The sequence below is a fragment of the Meleagris gallopavo genome, chromosome 6 (genome assembly GCF_905368555.1).
Source record: "Meleagris gallopavo chromosome 6, MGAL_WU_HG_1.1, whole genome shotgun sequence".
Taxonomy (NCBI): domain Eukaryota; kingdom Metazoa; phylum Chordata; class Aves; order Galliformes; family Phasianidae; genus Meleagris; species Meleagris gallopavo.
Genome location: NC_139409.1, coordinates 33,111,968 through 33,127,530, shown reverse-complemented (window position 1 = coordinate 33,127,530; position 15,563 = coordinate 33,111,968). Strand labels below are relative to the sequence as shown.

General features: G+C 39.0%; 1 long non-coding RNA gene across 1 annotated transcript; it reads right to left on the bottom strand.

Moving 5' to 3' along the window:
* Positions 1–252: 252 nt before the first annotated feature.
* LOC116216755 (uncharacterized) lies at positions 253–6,136 on the bottom strand. Its single transcript, XR_014883925.1, has 3 exons — positions 4,730–6,136; positions 4,176–4,468; positions 253–3,142 (listed from the first exon to the last, which is right to left on the bottom strand). It is a non-coding gene; the product is annotated as an uncharacterized LOC116216755 (long non-coding RNA).
* Positions 6,137–15,563: the final 9,427 nt, after the last annotated feature.

The following is a 15,563-nucleotide window of genomic DNA, read 5'->3' as shown; positions in this document are numbered from 1 at the left end:
CTGAGCTTTCTGCAGCTACTGAGATTTGATTTCTTCATCGCACCCAAGGTCTGTGAGCCTCAGTGCTGGCCCTTACTTGGCCACTGCACTGCAAGAAATCACTGATAGTCACAGGTGCTGGGTACTCACTGCTTCACACTACTGTAAAGCACCAAAGAGCAGCCAGAGCTACAAAACCCATCCCAACAATGTGCAGGAACACAGTTCACAGTATGTATCTTCAAAGAACCACTGAAGAACCATTCTTCGATATTTTTATTTAGACTGTATATATAAAAATTCTTCCACTGTAAAAACTCAAGTCCTCTAATATAAAGTAGTATTAAGTCACAGGTGAGATTGTGTATACACCAGTCATTAAAGAACAAAATATTCCATTTTCATATAATTATCACAGGAATAATCATCACACTCTCAGGAAATCCAAACTGAGATTAAACTTCAAGGAAACTCAGAGCTCTCAAGGGTGAAGCATTATCAATACATGCAACTCCTTTGCTGTATAAGAAAGCAGTAATATTACTGACCTAAAAGCTTGCCAGGCAGCCCTATTTTGGCTATACATTTTATTTTAGGAGGACTATTGGAATTACTGGGAGAAACAAGAGGTTGGTAACAGAAGGAAGGTGATTACTTCCAAATGGTAACTTACTCTTCTCCATGAGTCTCTCATGCTGGAACAAGAGAAGAGTAATTTCCATCAGTTTACCTATGTCAATAAACAACAGTTTTAAGTGCAGTGCTGCATTAGAAGGACTTTTGGCTGGAATGTCTCACAGAGCAGATGACTAAATCAGACTCCCTCCACTGGAGGGATCAAAAACCTCATGAATTCTTTGCTTCATTTTCTTAAGTTACATGTTTCAGAAGATTAATTTAATTGATTTATATTACTTCACTGATAATGAACTTGGACTATTTCCTATGCTATACTTTAGAAGTTAGGCTGTGTTTTTCTTCAGTTTCTTATACATGATTGTATTGAGCTGCCTCTACAGTAGAATTAATTCAGTCCCTTTCCCTCTCACAACTGTTTAAGAATTTTTTTGTATTGTTTACAGATTTGTATCAAGATTTTTTCAGAAGATGTTTTTAGCTGCCACTGTCAAGGAAATATTACGCCAACAGGTTTAGGCAGTTATTAAAATATGGCACATGAGCAAATTGGCCATCTTTCAAGACTCTCACACAACTTTGGCTGCATTGTTCATATTGAAATTAGAAAAAGACCTCGGGAATTAATTCTCATACATTTAATCTTCTGGCATAAAAGTTTGGCTGCTGTTATTTGAATTGGAAAAAAAAAGGGTGAAAGGAACACTGTATTCTTCAAACTCCTGTAACTAACTGAGGAAGGTTTCATGGACAATGTTAACACAGAAAACTCTTCAGTTATCCAAACGCATTACTATGCTGTGTCACTGGTACATGAGCATGGTACAAAATCCAGGAACAAGCAGTGGTTTGCTCTTCTGCAGTCTGCCAGTGTGGACTGTGGGACTCTTGCTTATCTCCCAAAGAGTTGTGGTGCACCGCTGTTCACTCCAGTTACTTGGCAAGGGGTAGCTGTGAATGTTACGGCAGTTATTTGGGAAAGGTTGCATGTAATTGTTACTGGCACTTCGTTCTGTGGTCTTTGTGCTCCAGACTGAGTTATTTAGCTGGGACATGAGACGGCTGTTGAAAGCTTTTGTCATAGTTGGATGTTATCCACCCTGAAAAGCATTTGTTCAGAGTATGGGAAGTGTGCAAGTGAGAGTCCAGTAAAGATAAGTGAGGAAATAAAGAAAAACAAGGCCTATCAGCAGCCCATTAACTCTGATTTTTGTGGAGATGCAGCTTCCCAATGAGAATGTATTAGGAGTAGGGAGATAGACATGCCGAGGTCAACAGCAGTAACAATAACCTGATGTCTCAGGCCCCCAGTTGTTTCCTTTTCCCACTCTTTCACTCCCCTCAGAGCACAGTAGTGCTGGAAAGGAGCTTCCTCTTCATAACACCTGTCCTTTCTCAAGACAAACATGGGTTGGATGTTCCTTAGGCAGATGGAGCATGGCTTTGCCCTTCCCTCAACAATAATGTCTGGTACATCACATCAGTGTGCAGCATGGCCACAAGTATCACAGCAAGGTCCATGTCCTTCATTCCTTTCCCTATTTCCAGACAAGCAGAGACAGAGAGGTGCTCTCAGGAATAACATTGGTAGCTGGAAGCGGTGTCTTGGAGCCCTCACTGCAGCCCATCCTATTGGTTTGACAAACCAGAAGAAAGTTGATTACAGGAGAACTCTAGAGCAAAGAACTTCTTGCCTTGAAATGCTGAGATATGCCCTGCACATATTCCTCTTCAAATAATTATTTAAATAATGGTGATGCACTGTTGGGCAGGATATAGTTGTGGCTGTTGGCAATACTGAAATTAAGCATTGGTAGCACTTGTCCAGGTCTAGGTCAGCTTTTCAGAACAAAAAGTACTTAGCACAGCCTCCAAATTTCTCAACTATGTATCCGAATAATCATTATCTGCATGGGGCTTTTGATAAGCATATCAAAGGTATAATATTTCTAGCTTTATAGACCCACCATTACACATAAATAACAGTGGACAGGATGTGGCATTTGGGGAATGCTGTGTTTAATCTGTTTTCTTCATTGTTTCTTCTCTTGCCATTCACTTTCAAAAATTGTTTTCAGTTTTGAAGTCTGAAACAGTGTTACGTACTTATATATCTATATATACACACACATATATAATCTATGCATATTTTCCATAGATGTGACCTGTACTGCTGGTCTTCCTGCTGCATGCCAGGTGTTTGATGCTTTCATGACTTATGCAGAAATCCTGGACAATGACTCAAGTGGGAACCCACTGCTCAGCCCAGCTTCTTTCTGCATGCATGAGCACACAGTGTCACTATCTATCAAGGTCTTGAATGTCTCCAAAGACATTTCTTGCAGGAATTAAGTTTTTATTATCCATTTATCCTGGTATTTTTTATGTCTGCTGAAATTTTGATAGGAACAATATCTAGGCATTTTGCAGCTTTCCAGGTATTCTTCAGTTGCATTGTCTCTCAGTCATGTTCACCATAAACTTTGTTAAAATGGAAGGATAGATCACAGGATGTCCTGTGAGTTGGCTGAAAACAGAACAGAGGTAAATTCAGGGTCTGCTCCAAGATGTGCTTATCATAGCCACAACGAATACGTGCTACGTGCTGAAGGAAGCAAGCTGTGAGTGAAGGATCACAAAGGTATAGCATGTGTTATGATTTATCTGTCCTAAAAGGATTAAAATTCTGGGTAAAATATTCTCTTTATTTGGTTTGAAAGACTTCATTGTCTCTAAATAACTCTTTTAGCTTAACATCCCTCGTGCTAAGACCAGCAGAGTCAGACCTGTCAAAAGTTATGGTTAGTCTGAAGCAATTAATGGTTTCAGATCGCTTGACTCTCAGACCACGCTTATCAAGCAGGCTTTCTCCTCAATGTTTGTGAACATTACAAATAGAGTTTTCTACTGTTGGTTTATGCTTTGTTTCCTGGATTGCTTTTCTGGCCCCTTTTTATGGGGTATTTCATTATCAGCTTTCTTTGTGCATACTCTCCATCACCCAAACTGATTTGATGTGGCTGCGGATATTGGATGCCCTTGATATCCTATCTGTGGCTACTTCAGAGGATCCTCTTGTCATCAAACATACTCTTCTATCCACATAAACTAGATCATAAAAAGAAGAAAAAAATGTTTAGACTAGCAAGGAAGGGCATGCTCACTCTGATCAGAGTGAGAAACTGCCCTGAAACTATAGGAACTTCCTGTTGCTAAAATACTGTGTTGGTCCTAAAAATTTTGCAGGCAGCCTCTTCTCCTTTGGGCAGCTAGAAAGGTTAATGTGCCTTGGGGTGGGATGTAGGATTGCAGTGTTTAAGAGTTCATCTAGTCAGGAAATTATGTCTGTAAAGTTACATAGCCCTGTCACTTATCATTACACAGCTCATTAAATCTCTGCTAATTGCAGCTTCACCCTACTATGCAGGTCCTAATGTTTCTGTACCCAATTAGCACACTAAAATCTGAAAATCCAAATGATTTTCCTAATTTCAGTCAGTACTTGTACAGAAAACAATGGAATGTAGACATTAAATTTATTGTAAAGAGAAAAATTGCACCTCGGTTAGTCAGTCCTTTTGTTCATCTGTTCAAGAGGTAAATGCCTCTCCCCAGAAGGAGCTGGGAGTGCAGAGAAAATTCCTTTTTTTTTTTTTTTAGTGGAAGACACTCCATTTTGCGTATCAAAGTTTCTTCTTTTTCATTTACTGTTCAATATATTTCTCTTTCTCCTTCCGTCTCTTCCCATGAATAGCTCCCTGAAGAATTATCTATGCAATATTGATTCCAATTTTGTCATCATATGATTTGCTGCTAAGAGTCATGCTTCTTTCAGAAATATTTCTTAAGGAAACTAAAAAAAAAAGTACTTACATGATTATTTGCTATACGCAACACATCCTTACATTTCATTAGAACTCACAAAACATATTTTCATGTCCACAAAGTTATGTTGCCAATGTCCAACTTAAAAGGCATGTTGGAATACATCATTTGTTTTACTTGAAATATAAATAGTACCTAATTCTCAGATGCTTTTAAACAAAACCGGGTATTTTTCTATTATGACAAAGTAAAGTAAAACTTAGAATTATTCATAATTTCTCAAGTTTACCGCAGGAGCAATCCATGAGTTGAAGTTGTGGGAGAGTTGCTTTTCTTCTCCAGAAAGGACCTTTGAAGAGGGAAATAACATGCTTAGTTTTATGCTCATCTGAACTATTGACTTTGATTTTGCAGTTAAAAAATGTATGTCTTTCAGTCACACATAAATAAGGCAGCAAATATGGCTTTATCTTATTTTCCCCAAACTGCACGTTTCAGCTAAGCAAAGTTTATTTTGTTGTTTTAATAAAGAAAAAAATAAGAATAGAACGTCTGTTTCCTTTGCAATGTTTCTTAAGAATTTATGTACAGTGGGAATAATCCACTATAATCTAGATTTCAACCACTGAAATAAATTAAAAATTCTTGCGTTTTTTTTTCCCCATCAAATTTCTGCTTCTTTAACAGATTCATCAGCATTATCTCATTTGATCTGCAAGATTCAAAGTGTATTTACAAATGAACCTCCTTATTTAAACCTTATGTTCGAATTGCGTTCTCACTGTAGGATTTTCTGAAAAGGACTGAAATTTAAGTAATAATGTTAACATATTAGCTGTTGCTGCCGTTTTATCTGTTTTCCCTTACTTGTTAACCTTGATTAATTCTGTTAATTATATTGCACTTACCTATGGGCTGTCTTTTCAGTCGTCTTTATAATTTTTCAAAGTGATAAGCATCAAACCTGAAGGGGAAAACTCATGAAATATGTATATCTATATCTATATATGTATGTGATGCTGCAGTTAATCTAAAATTCTACTAAACATAAGAAGTTATGGTTAGTAGGCTGAAATGTCTTGATTTAAAAAAAAAAGCTATCCTTTTATGAGTAGAAAGTGGCAATGTAGTTCTGCAAGATTGCCCATGAATCTTCGCATGCTGAATAAAGATGTCTGGATAATAATTATGATTTGTTCCAAGACAATCTCAGCACAGTAGTTAATAAGAAACTCTAGAATTAAGACAGTGTTTCTTGAGGTCTGTCATTGTATGTTTTCAACATCAGAGAAAATCTGTATGTACTAACAAATCAGGTCTTGCAGAAGTTGAATGATGTATAGAATATCTTCATTTTATAGTTAAAAATAAGAAACACAAGAGTAAGAGAAGTTAGAATTTGGCAAGTTACAGAGAAAAATGTTGAGAAGCTGCTGCTTTTTTCTTGAGCTAAAACTCGTGTAGCCAGCAAGCGGAGTCATCTCATGCCTTTCTTGCTGACATGTTCTCTGCCTTTATGAATCCAGAACAAAAGATGTTCTTGTAAAGCATGATCCCACATCTTTTGCTTGCTGATGTGAACAGTGCTTGTATGACTGCTATTTTTAACCGCTAGTCACTTACCATTTGAGACACATCTATGAAATATGCTATCTAGCCATCAACAGAACAAATGAGTCTTGTAGGTTACATCTGGAATAAATGAGGCAGTGTTCCAGCCTCCCCAGGAAAGCCTACAAGGGCTTCATTTGGCTTTTCGGGCGATAGCTGCCTTGGAGTCTTTTTCCTTTCCTCTGTTGATTGATGCTGAGGCACTCTACCCCTACATACCTCTGCATAGCAATACAAATGTGCGGCCCTGATTCTACACCTTGTCACAGATCAGCTTTTAATTTGCATTAATTTATCAAGCTTGGAGGCCAAAAAATCTTCCTTCAGACTTACATTTTTTAGCTGCTGTCTTGTTTGAAGGGGATGGGGCAGTTTAACACTCTGAGTGGGGTGTTCTTCATACAATCTGCTATACAAACAAACCATGTCCATGCTCTTACTCTTCTGCAAGTTGATACCGCTTGGCTTTTGCTGTTTGTTACTAACTTCACAGCTCCTAGTGTTGGGCAGTGCAGAGAACTTGAAGGTGGGGGCTCTGCCATGGATAGATGTATTTAACCCCTGGAATCTTCCTAAGCAAGGTGGCAGAAGGAGAGCAAGCTGATATTTTCCTGTTCTTTCGGGCTCGACTCATCCAGGATTATTTGCTATTGTTATTTCTGAATGGATCTCAAAATATTAAAGCTGTTTCATGGTAACTTTGATCATGAATTTTTGAAGGGCCAAAACCATGGTATGCTCTGTGCTTTCTCCTGAACTCACCACACTGCTCAGGAGCGGTACTGTGTTGACTTCAAGTCGTTGGAAGACAATTAGATCAGTCACTATGGTGTCTGGTTTCAAAATTTGGATCTATTTACTTTAGTAATTAGAAACACACTAGTGAAAAAACCTTTACCTTGAGAGGACAAAATAAATACAGACATTGTCGTGGGTTGACGGGTTTATTTTTCTTGTAGAAAATAGTGGACATGCAAGAGTCAAAATCATGTAAAGTTCTGACACTTACTTTCTATGTAGGATTTCCCACCAGAAATGACTGAAGCAGATACATTCTTTCTATCTCTTTGAAAGTGGATAGTCACTCAAAAATAAAGGTTTAGAATGAAAAATTTCAGACACCTGAGGTTGTTTCAAAAAGCCACAAAGTCTTTTTCTTTTTTTCTTCTAGAAAGTAAACAGCAAAATTAGCAAAACTGGATTCCTATAATGTTGCCTCCTATGGCTCATTAGTGTAATAGCTTCAGTTCCTGCCCCCTCCTACCTTACTGCAATATCATTATACCACCTCCGCAGCCCAAAAATCCTTCTACAATATCGCTGTCTCTCTCCGCTGCCCCCCAGTAACCCCAGTCTGAATCCCTGCTTTTGTTTGAGTACTCATTCTTGTGTCACTCTCTCTAGGGACTGTCTTTCACAAATGTTTTGTGGAAATACATGAGGAGCAGCTGAGGTGCCTCAGTTTGTTCAGCCCAGAACAGAGGAGCTGAGGGGAGGCCTCATGGCAGTTGCAGCTCTCACAGGGAGTGGAGGGACAGCATTGAGCTCTGCTGTCTGTGACAGCGACAGAACCCAAGGGAACGGCACGGAGCTGTGTCAGAGGAAGGGCAGACTGGGGGTTAGGAAAAGGTTCTTCATCAGTGAGCGTGGAACTGGCTGCTCTGGGCAGTGGTCATGGTCCCAAGCTACTGGGGTTCAAGTGTCTGGACAATGCTCTCAGACGTATGGTCTGATTTGTGGGTAGTCCTGTGTGGAGCCAGGAGTTGGACATGATGATTCTTCTAAGTCCCTTCCAACTCAGGATATTCTATGACTGTGTTCTACGATATTATGAAATTGCCCATAGGATACAAAATTTACTCGGTAAAGAAAGAAGAGACAGACAGTCACCACCAGTGCTGAGCTCCCACCCTTGGGACATCAGCCTAAAAATCACACTGCCTCACTCATCTCTGACTTGCACAACCTGGATGTTATTTGGTATTACTTGTCAAACTGAAACACGATCTGTAGATCAATGCCTTCCTCCAAACATAAGCAAAAAATCGGCTCCTTTGATTTTACTACTTTTTTCCTGAAAGGAGGGAGAAAAAAAAAAGCCATCTGCTTATTTTACCTCTTCCTGTTTTTGTGAACTAGCCTATCTCTGATTATTTAGATAAAGTGCAGCACAGACCTGTGTCAAGGACAGGAATTAAAAAGAAAAAGAAAAAAAAAGTAAATCAGAATGTTGGTCTGCCCTTTTCTGCTGGGTTATTATGTGATCTTGATGGCGTTGTTTAGTTTCTTGACTTCTGTTTTCCCTTCTTATTGAGACCGATTCAAGCTTGGGCAGCAGAAAGAGAGGAGGGGGGTGCAATGAAGAACAGCAGAGCGAGGTGTTGCCTCCTGGCAGCAGAAGGATGTCTGGCTCAGCTGCTCACCACACCACACCATTCAGAGTCTACAAAAGTTTCTAACTGTTGATTTTAACTTTGGGGTAAAGGTTTGGGGGTAAAGAGCAGGCGGTGCTGAAGAAAAGCTGTTCTGCATGTTGGCTGCTAAAATCTCCCCTTAGTTGACGTGTAAAATTTTTCAGATACTGAATTTTCTGTAGGGAAAATGGAAATTAATTTTAAATGTGAGAACAGACTCCACGTCACCTAGTTAGTATGATGGATTTCAGGTTTTCCATGTAAAATGATCTCTAGACTTCTCCCACAAACTTCACCAAAGAATCCTTTTCCAGATGAAGTGCATTTTAACATTGCTTTCTGAATGATATGGAGATATAGCTCAGAAGAATGAGCATTTTTTTGTGTGCCTCTGGGCACACAAGTTGAATTTATCTAAGTGAGTAGAGTTACAGATTCACATAAATGTGTGTAGATGATTTCCTGCCATACCTATGGAGCCATTTCTGCAGCAGTGTTTTGTTTGAAGCATCAGATAATGTCGTTCCTGTTTTCAGTTTGGAAATAAGAAGAACTAACGTTCACAATCACAGTGATGGGGGCCTCTGAAAGTGCTGGGTATGCTACCTGGGTCATTGGTACCCACAATCCTTGTTCTGAAAAATTCTCAAAATTCTGAGTATTTCATAACATCCACACATCTCTCCTTCGAATACGCACTGACTCATGCAAATGAAACTGCTCCAGAAGCTAAATAAACCTGATCTTCAAATGCTGTTGTCTACACATTAGTTGCAATGCAAGCAAATGCTAATTCTATGGGAACTTTCTTTTCTTTGACCACAAATTTCATGGAAAAGGAAAAAAAAAAATATCAAGGCTATTCTCTTTTCTCTTAGTCTTTTCACCTAATATAGCACAAGGAAAAATATATTTACATTTCAAATAAAGAAACAAAAGAAGAGTTGCATGTAAATTACCATATTTGCTATTAACTTATTTGTTACGTGTTTGGCTATGGGTTTAGTAAGTTTTTTTTTTAATGAATATTTATGCTGAAAAGTGTAAGTGAGAGAAAAGCAACAGCCTTTGCCTTAGTATCTGTCTGTTCATAGATCACTAAAACTCTGGCTGTAAATCCTTGGGAGCAGTTTGCTGTTAGTGCTATTTTAAATTAGCCTTAATGAGGTAAAGCAAGCCATTAGTGTCTAATTGGGCTTTAATGAACTGAATTCCTCAAGAAAAGATTTATAGAAACTGTATCTGACTCAAGCAATCACATCAGGGAAACTCCCTCTCCTCTCCCCCTCCTCCCTGCAGCAAGGGAACAACGTGGGCTGCGTGGAGCAGCACAAAGCCAGGACTGTTGTGCTGCCCTAGCAGAGAACATGCTCAAATCAGTCAGCCATATCCAGCAGCTGAAGGGAGAAACATACACCGTTCCTTGCAGATGTTTCGCTGCCATCCATGCTCACTTGGTCAGGGAACTCACGAGCATTCAAAATGCAGATGTCTTGCAGCCAGCTGGGATCAGCCTGCCGCTGCACCTAAGATGCTGCTCTGTCGCTTCCCCAAACAGGAAACTATGAAGCACTGGAAACTGAGGTCACCAAAGCACTAGGAGAGGCACACAAGTTTGCCTGCAAAGGATTATCCTCTCCTAGAAATAGAATAAGAGATTGAGATGGAAGAAGTCTAAAACAACCCCCAGCTGCTGCTGCAAGGATGTAACTTTGAGCGCCTGGGAGGATGCGACTTGTGTGCAGGCTTTGGCCAGTGAGCTGCTTTCCCAGGCCATCATTACCCAGGCCATAAATTAAGGTGGAAGGATGCAGCGTAATTTCTTCTTGCTGCCCAAACTGAGTTCCAAAAGCAGGTTTACCCTGTAGACACATCTCAAAATCCTTTATGCCAATGGCTCTGAATTTGAAATTCACTGTTTATGCTCCAGGTAGGGCTTTATTTCCTTAAGTATACAGATTACTTTATTGACAATTCTTATCCTGCAAATGGCTATGGCTGTTGAAGGTAAAAACCATCCATGCAAATGCGAATCCAAATGAATATAGCACGTACTTGCATGTGTGCTGTTAGCTAGTGATATGAATTGTTGAACTAATAAATTCTTTAATCACAGCTTCAAATAGAGGCTCTGTATTTCCCATCATCTAAAAGTAAATTAAAAATGTGCACCAGAAAGGCTGTCCCTCTAACTCTCTTCTAGGTGGAGAGTTGTGTATTAATCTAATACAGGTTTTATGTGATAGACACAGCATGACGTGGATCCCCAAGGATATCTGATATGCCATTGAGTGTTCAAATATCGTGAGTCAGGCTCTGAATATAATTGGTTTGGCTTAGGTTCTCTAAATAACAAAAAAGCCAATATATAGCTTGCAGCTATTTTAATTTCCTTCTCTGTTTTTGAGCCTCCTGTTCATAGCAAACTTATATTTGCAAACACAGAAAGGTTGAAAGTATGTATGTGTGTATGAGACAGAGTGAGGATGAGAGCTTATCATCATTGGAGTATGGAGTTCCATGCTTTCAGGAAAAAAAAAAAAATTTAAAAAAATCATTATATTGGACCCTGCAGCAGTTTCATGGCAAAACAGGGATTTCCTGGTGTTGCAGCAGAGGGTAGGTCCTTCTACAGTGGAAGAATTTTTAAAAGCATGCGAAGAATCATGAATTTCTTTGCTGAAAGGAAGATCAGACCTCCAGTAGCCTTTTTCCTCTGGCTCAGAGGCTCCAGGCCATACAGCAAGTTTCTACTATGAAAATCTGAAATAAATCTAAATCCCCTTTGCTTTAGCAAAACTCCCCAAACTGCTTAATATTAAATACCTGGCATCAGACAGAGTGCAATCTGAACTTGTCTTCAATCACATTTTATTACTATTAAGCGTGGAAGGCAGAGTATCTTTAATACAAGCATTACTACTGAGGAGCTGACTTGCTGCCAAGCTGCTTCAGACCTGCCTTTCACACAGTTGGTTTTCCTGGTATCTCAGCTTTCTCATACTGCCTCAAGCTGACATCCCCACCAGCGACTTCATGCCCTTGATGGCTGGTAATATGGGAGGGATCATAAGGCTGGCACAGAGCCCAGCCACAAGGCTGAATCTGTTGTAACTCAGCAGCCATGAATACGTCCCCCCAAATTCCTCATTTGAAAATTGATGTTTCCATGGCTCAGTACCTGCATATCTAATATGTATTTCTATACTAGGGGCCAAAACACTGATATTACGTTAATAAATACCACTGAGGTATCCTAGGGCATTAGTAGGCAAAAAGAGAAAAAAAGTGTTATCAACCAAAAATAAAAGAAATTTGGATAAAAGTATTTTATAAGTATCTGACTGGTGCTGAATAAAATGCTGTTAATAAGAAAAAGTTTTCTACACACTGGAGTGGTCTAGCTCATCTTCCTATGTTTTTTTTAACCAGTCTACTTAACTCATGCAGTCCTGCTGAGTTTTTTTTTTTGCATGTTAGGTCTTGCTCTTTTCAGTAAAAGTCATTAAAGTAGCAGTTCATTCTTCTGTCTCAATAAGCTTCTGTTACAACAATTACAGATGGAGAAAATGATGGAGGAAGGCTGTGATCCTTAGCTGAATTGTGTCATAGTCCCACATTTGCATTATATTGTGATATCTTATTACATTTGCTATGTTAATAAAAGTACGTACATTCTAATAGAACACTTCATAGTAACAAAAAATAGAAGAAATTAATGCTAAGAATGAATGTAAACAGAATGATTCTTATCATTACAGAAAATATAATTTAGAGAAGAATATCACAGTTAAAATACATAAACATTGGATCTGGTTGGGATGAACCTTCTAAATAGACCTTTGGGAATTTTAGTAACTCATATGAGAAGCTTATTCATATTCCATACACAAAGATCTCTATCTCGGCTTATAACCTGCCAAACTGCTGCTGGATCCTGATTTATACAAAAAATAAATATCACTACAGCCTGGAATTTAAAAAGAGTACTACCCATTGTGTTGCCTTCTTGACTATTGATAAAATGTTGGTACAATTCTTTCTCCTCACCCCTGGTCAATGGGAACCAAAATGCATCAGCCTTCTTCCACGATTTTGGAGTCCATGTGTGAAGGAGCCCAAGAACATCCAATTCTCACATTTACCTCAGTGTCTTCCATGGATTTATGGTTCCTTGTACTGCCACCATGAAACCATATCAGGAAATGCTCAGACACATGGCCCAAGGGTTAAGTGCTTTCTTTTTTTTTTTTTTTTATTTACTATGTCAAACATTTTTGTAAATAGCATTTTGTGGAAAACATTAAATCTTATAGCATGTGTAAATATTTTAACTAAGTTCTCACCCTGCTCTATTTATACACTGCTACAGTTATGTACTGTTTGGAATGACAGTTCTTCAAACCACTTCTTTTGTACCACAAGAGCACTTAGGAAAAGAGAGCATCTTGGCTCTCATAAGTGTGCTAAGGGCATCAAGAGGTAATTTTTCAGATGCTGTCAGCAGTTTGTTGCCTCTATAAATGCAATTGATTGCAAAAACCCTTCCAAACATTGAAATTCCAGTTCAGTCACAGTTCTGAAAATGTATAGTAAAACTGGCTTAATATTTTGGTTTAATTAATGGCTGCATTAAACTATCTGATTTCCTAACTGCTGTCATATGCAATCTTCTGTGGAGTGTTGATGGAGGCTAATCTCCTTGCACTCTTCTACAGGTAATGGAAAGAAAGGGGCTCCTCAGAGATATGATTTAGAGTGTATAAAGTTAAGCTCTGTCCCTAAATCACCCCCTAGAACTCCCTATCATTGATGTGCCTCCCCATTAAAGTGAGTCTCTTTGAATTCTTCCTTTGTCACTGTATGCATGTAATATATGAAAATGAACAGGCAGAAAAAAATACTGCTACTGACTCCTCAGAAAGAAATGCTTTTTGTTTTACTCAGTCTTTAGAGGCTGTTAGAAATGTATTGAGAATATTGGAATCGAGCTTGCCTTGTAATATCTGGATTTTTAGGTCTTTCTAAAATAATTAGGGCCTAGCATTGTCTCTGCAAATGACAGCATCAGCTAGAGATTTCTAAAAGAAAAGAGCAGGTCATGGAATAGATGACCTACAGAATTTCTGGTAAAGAAGAAAGGCAAAACATATAGAAAGAGATTGCTTAAAGTCATTTTCACTTTCAAAATTTTAGGTGGCTTCACCAGTTTAAGTCTAATAGGGTAAGAAATCAGTTAACAGATATGTATCTGGAAGCCTCTAAAGGAACAAGGTCTTGAAGTTTTGTTCACATTTGTCTTTGCTTTGCATAGAGATGAGTCCTCTGCTGTTGCATCTTACCCCAGAGTATCCTTAGCTCCTTGATTAAAAGGAGACAGGGAGGAAAGGATTTGGCTATGACAGAGATGGAGGACAAAGGAAGGATGCTACTCCCTCATTGCCCTTCCTTTCCTCAAGAAATACATAAGAGTGAGTGACACACACTGGAGGTCCCTGTTGGGCCCAATAAAGTTCAACATCTTCATTGATGACCTGGATGAAGAGATAATACAAAACTGGAAGGATCAGCTGATAGATCAGATTGGTGTTGTGCCAGTTAGAGAGACCTTAACAGGATTGAAAAAAAATGGGCTGACAGAAGTATCATATAGTTTATCAAAAGAACTAGATCTGGCCTCCCAGCGCAATAGAGATATGGACAGGCTGGAGAGAGTCCAGCAAATGGACAGGAGCATCCAACATTCAAGGAGGGGACGAGACAGCTTTGACTATTTGGCCTGGAGAGAAGGTTTCTTTCCACCTCAACTATCCTGAGATTCTCTGTTAACACAAAGTACATTAATTCAGGAATGCCACAGTCCTGAACTTGAAGTGTAAGAACTTTCCATACTCTTTAATGTCTTTGGCTGTTCCCAGGACAAAGGTACACAATGCACAACTGATACACACTGGACATGCTGATGACGGCAATAGCAGCCAAAGTGGCAGGGCACTTCGTACTTTTTGTGCTCTAGGAATAGATAAGCAGTACTAAAGCGGCACAGCTAGGAGATGCAGTCCCAGGAGAAGGCTTTGGCTACATGCATGTGCAAGTTCAGAGATTCCAACAGCTGTCAAGACAAGCAGGCATCTGCTGCAGAGATAAGTGCTAAGGATATTACTCTACATGTTTATCTTCTCAGTTCTGAAACAGATTTTTTTTAGAATCACAGAGTTGCTCAGGTTGGAAACAAAGATCTTTGAGCCCAACTGCAACCTAACCAAACTACCCTAACAACCCTCCACTAAATCATGTCCCTGTGCACCACATCCAAATGGCTCTTAAACACAAATGGTTCAGGGATGGTGACTCAATCACCTCTCTGGGGAGCCTATTCCAGCACTTAACAACCCTTTCTGCAAAGAAGTTTTTCCTGATATCTAACCTAAACTTCACCCGGCACAACTGAAGGCTATTTCATTTTGTAGCATGTCTACCCATAGAACCTAGAAATGCTAAGGAAAGAATACAAATAAAATTAGTATCTGGATTATCATTTCTTGGTTTTGACATCAATGTTAGTATCTTTTTGTACTATCAGTACTTTTGTTGTTATTTCAAGACTTTTTGCTTTATTAGCATGATAGATAGGGCAGATACTATTAGAAAACATGTGAAATTCAGACAATCAGAACTAGACAAATAGTTTTCTGTTTCAAAACCAGAAGCAGGAACTTAAGGAGCTGATAAGAGCAATAGGTCTATTAATAGCTTTTCAGCAACATAAATGGTGAGGCCTCCATACATGCTAAGCCACAATGGCAAGAAAAGGTTCCTGAATTTACAAATAGTGGGTTTTTATGTCATGCACTATTACTGAAGGCAATTTCAGTCATAGAAGCCTACATAAAATGGGGGATAAGTGTCTAGGGCACTTATAAAGTCAGGGGAAAGAGGCAGCATGGAAATCCCATATAGAGGACTCTTGTAGCCACAGGCAATAAATCCCTTAGGAACCAAGTTGCTGTGGGTATTACTAAATGGAAACTGTAACAGGTAGCTGATATCCAGTATAATTCAAGGTTGCATCTTGCTTTTGTACTCTTGGAGGTGTCT